We start from the raw sequence: 4,608 nt of genomic DNA, 5'->3' as shown, positions 1-4,608 counted from the left end.
CGGTGGCTCACAACCACCCGTAATGAGATCAGACACCCTCTTCTGGTGCATCTTAAGACAAAAAAAAAAAGAAAGAAAAAGTAAATAGCAATTGCCAAGGACTAATTACCTATTCTGTTGTGTGACAAGTTTGAAAATTTTATTCTTCCATTAACCTTTTTTTTTCTTATTTTTATTTTCTTTGATGGGAGAATATAGTTTATTTGGCTTACTGCAGTCCTTCATTGCATGGAAAGTCACAGTCGGCAGTGGGTGAGACAGCTGGTTGTATCACATCTACTGTATAGAGTGGAGAGGTGACATTTTCTTTTTTGTTGTTTTTTATTTTCTGCTTTTCTTCCCCCCCCCTTTTTTTTTTTTTTTTGAGACAGGGTTTTTCTGTGTAGCCCTGGCTGTCCTGGAACTCACTCTGTAGACCAGGCTGGCCTTGAACTCAGAAATCCTCTTGCCTCTGCCTCCCAAGTGCTGGGGTTAAAGGCGTGCGCCACCACCTCCCGGCTTGTTTTTTATTTTTATTTTACACAGCATCTCACTAGTTTGTTCAGGGAGGCCTCAGCCTCCCAAGTAGCTAGAATTACATGCATCCTGCCAGGCCCAGCTTCTTTCCCTTCCCAGTATTAGAGAGGGCATCACTGGACTTACCACATACTGCTCCTAAGCTATACCCCTAGCTCCTATATACACCTGAAAAGCTGTTTCAGGCTAGAGAGGTGCCTCAGAGCTTAAGAGCATTTGCTGTACAAACATGAAGACCACAGTTTGGATCCTACTGAGAGTGGTAGTTGGGGGGGGGGGTGTTGAGGGACAGTCTTATTATATACACCAGGCTGGCCTTAAACTCCCAGAGATCCACCTGCCTCTTCCTCCTGAGTTCTGGGCAGTGGTGGCGCATGCCTTTAATCCCAGTACTCAGGAGGCAGAGGCAGGCAGATTTCTGAGTTTGAGGCCAGCCTGGTCTACAGAGTGAGTTCCAGGACAGCCAGGGCTACACAGAGAAACTCTGTCGCGAAAAACAAACAAAAAAAACCCCAAAAACAAAACAAACAAACAAACAAAAGATATGCACCATACCACCTTTCCTTGTTGGTAGTGGTGTTTTGTTTTGTTTTGTTTTTTGCAGGGGTGGGGGTGGGTTTTAGACAGGGTTTCTCTGTGTAGCCCCTGGCTGTCCTGGATATTACTCTGTAGACCTCGAACTCAGAAATCCACCTGCCTCTGCCTCCCAAGTGCTGGGACTAAAGGCATGCACCACCACTGCCTGGGCCTTTCCTTGTTTTTTAAGACTTGGTCTCTCATTGGCCTAAAGTTTGCCCATGGAGTAAGAGAGTGCCCAGGGATTGGTCCCATCTCCTCCCAGTGGTGAGGTTACTAACATGCTCCCAGCTTTATTACTTGGGCTCTCTGGATGGCGCTCATGTCCTCAGGTCTGTGTGGCAAGCACTTTACCAGCTGAGGTATCTATTGCTTTAGCTCAAGTATGTGTTTAACAGTCTTCTTCATTAGAATGGGAGCTCTGGCCTGTAGAGATGGCTTAGTGGTTAAGAGCACTGGTTATTCTTCCAGTGATCCTGAGTTCAATTCCCTGCAACCACATGGTGGCTCACAACCATCTGTAATGGGATTTGATGCCTTCTTCTGGTGTATCTGAAGACAGTGACAGTATACTTACATAAAACAAATAAATAAATCTTTTGTAAAACAAAAACCCTGCCTGGCAGTGTTGGCACACACCTTTAATCCCAGCACTTGGGAGGCAGAGGCAGGTGGATTTCTGAGTTCGAGGCCAGCCTGGTCTACAGAGTGAGTTCCAGGACAGCCAGGGCTATACAGAGAAACCCTGTCTCGAAAAACCAAAAAAAAAAAAAAAAAGATGGAATGGGCCAGTGACAGAGAGCTTAGTGGGTAATGCAGGACTCTGAAACTTGAGTTCAATGCCCAGAAGTCACATAAAAGGTAGGGAGAACTGACAACACAGTTGTCCTTCACGTGGTGATTGGGGTGGGGGCTGGGAGAGAATGAAACTTGGCTGCAATTGCACAACCCATAAGTGGCTCTTGAATCGCAGCTCAGAATCAGCCTGATGGAAATGTGCAGACCTTTGCTACTGAGGCTTACTGTTCCGTCTGAGCCACCCACGAGGACTGGTCTTGGCTGATGAAGAAGCAGGGCATAGGGAAGGGAAACGGCTAGCCCGTTGGGTCATACACTCCTTATCTATAGCATGGGTCAGCTGAACTGTGGCTTCCGGTGTGAGGTGCAGTCAGAGGCCGCCATGTGACCCCAGCCCTAGTGGGAGCCTCTGAAACAGAAAATGCAGAGTTCAAAGAATCTGATGCTGACACTGCACAGCCCCTGAGGGCTGACCAGAGTGCTGTGCACCCTGTCTTTGAGGAGGGCTCAGCTCCAGCTGTCTCATGCCTCTCCGCAGTTGCCCAGCTGCCCTGGCTAGGATTATTTACAGAGAGTACATAATGACTTTTGTGTCTTTGTTTAGAATCAGTGAGAAGAGAGAGGGCCATCGAGCTGGCTTACTGGGTAAAGATTCTTGGTGCCAAGCTTGAAGACCTGAGTTCAGTCCCTGAGACCTAGAGGGGAGGGCAGAAAGAGGACCTACTTCTTCAAGTTGTCTCCTGGCCTCCATACAGGCATTCACATAAGTAAATGCAAAATTAAAAAAGAAGAAGGGCTGGAGAGATGGCTCAGCGGTTAAGAGCACTGACTGCTCTTCCAGAGGTCCTGAGTTCAATTCCCAGCAACTACATGGTGGCTCACAACCATCTGTAATGGTGTGTCTGAAGATAGCAACACTGTACTCATAGACATAATATAAATAAATATTTTTTTAGAAGAAGGAGGAAGAGGAGGAGGAAGAAGAGGAGGAAGAGGAGGAGGAAGAAAAGGAGGAAGAGGAGGAGGAAGAAGAGGAGGAAGAGGAGGAGGGAGAAGAGGAGGAAGGAGAAGAGGAAGAGGAGGAGGAAGAAGAGGAGGAAGAGGATAGAACCCTGGGCTGTTCCAGATCCTAGACTGGGCCTGTGAGAAAATTAAATAATAAACAAAACTTGTCGAGAAAGTGAGTTCCAGGACAGCCAATGTTGTGACACAGAGAAACCCTGCCCCCAAAATAAAATAAAATAAAATAAGCAAAACTCTGAGTTTGTATAGATTTTCCAGATATTGAAGTCTTCTTTGGTGAGTGAGTTCAGGCTTGCCACATACTTTCTCGAAGCTTCGGTTTCTTCATCTATAGAGATGAGCAGAATACCACTTGTAAGGCTGAAAACTGCCTGGATCCATGCTGGCTGGTGGGGACAGAGGTAGGCCAGCCTGGTGTACAGAGTGAGTTCCAGGACAGTCAGGGCTACATAGAGAAACCCTGTCTTGAAACAAACAAACAATCAAAACAGTGCCTGGTACCAGCCAGAATTTCAGCCTTGATTCCTTAGGCTTCTAGAAGCCAGATTTGAATACACACATGCTGACCTTACATGAGCTTTAATCTAAGTGGAACTCAAGACCAACCATGTCATCCTGGTTTTCTGATTGTCTCTTTTGAGGCACCAGGGAGTCATAAGGGTTGAGTCCTTGCCATAAAGTCACTGTGACCCTAGGAGGCACTGTATGACCTGGGACAAGCCACACCTTTAAGCCACTAAAGCTGTTACTCCCCAGAAATCATCTAGCCTCATATTGTCTTCCCTGCTCTTGTCTCTTCTGCTACAGCAATTCAACTCTGTCCTAGGACCCTGTGATCCAAGGCATAGGGCTGTTGACCATTCACTTTTGCCCTTGCATGGGTGAAGGCCCTAGGCAGGGCTAATGAGACTCCAGAAACAGGGAACCTGGACTTCCCAGAGTGATTTCATACCCTTGCTGTGGAGTGCCTGGAGTACAGGTACAGGGTTAGGATCAGAGAGGAGAGACACTCTAACTTGGTGTCTTAGGCCACAAAGACCTGGACATTAAGCTCCTCCCAGTCCCCACTTCCCACTACCCATTTTTTTCTACTTTTATTCTGTTTGTTTTTCTTTTTTCTTTTTCTTTTCTTTTTTTTTGTTGTTTTCGAGACAGAGTTTCTCTGTGTAACCTTGGCTGTCCTGGAACTCACTCTGCAGACCAGGCTGGCCTCGAACTCAGAAATCCACCTGCCTCTGCCTCCCAATTTCTCTTTCTTTTCTTTTTTCTCTTCTATCCCTTCCTTCCTTCCTTTCTCTCTTTCTTTCCCTTTTTCTTTCTTTCTCTCTCTTCTTCCTTTCTTCCTTTCTTCCTTTCTTTCTTCCTTCCTTTCTTTCTTTCTTTCTTTCTTTCTTTTTCTTTCTTTCTTTCTTTCTTTCTTTCTTTTTCTTTCTTTCTTTCTCTCTGAGACAGGGTTTCTCGGCATAGCACTGGCTGCCCTAGATGGAACTTTCTAGACCAGGTTGGTCTCCAACTCAGAGATCCTCCTTTCTCTGCCTCAAGAGTGCTGGGATTAAAGGCTTTTTAATTCCTTTATCCTGTGAAGCAAAGGTGGTCATTGTCCCATTTTACAGAGGTAGTGATTTATGTCTTGCCCGACCAACTACATCAGGGATTGCCTCCAGGATCAAGTTCCCCAGAACTTGACCCTCCCTG

Source organism: Mastomys coucha, unplaced genomic scaffold (assembly GCF_008632895.1).
Source record: "Mastomys coucha isolate ucsf_1 unplaced genomic scaffold, UCSF_Mcou_1 pScaffold18, whole genome shotgun sequence".
NCBI lineage: Eukaryota > Metazoa > Chordata > Mammalia > Rodentia > Muridae > Mastomys > Mastomys coucha.
This window is presented reverse-complemented; position numbering follows the sequence as displayed.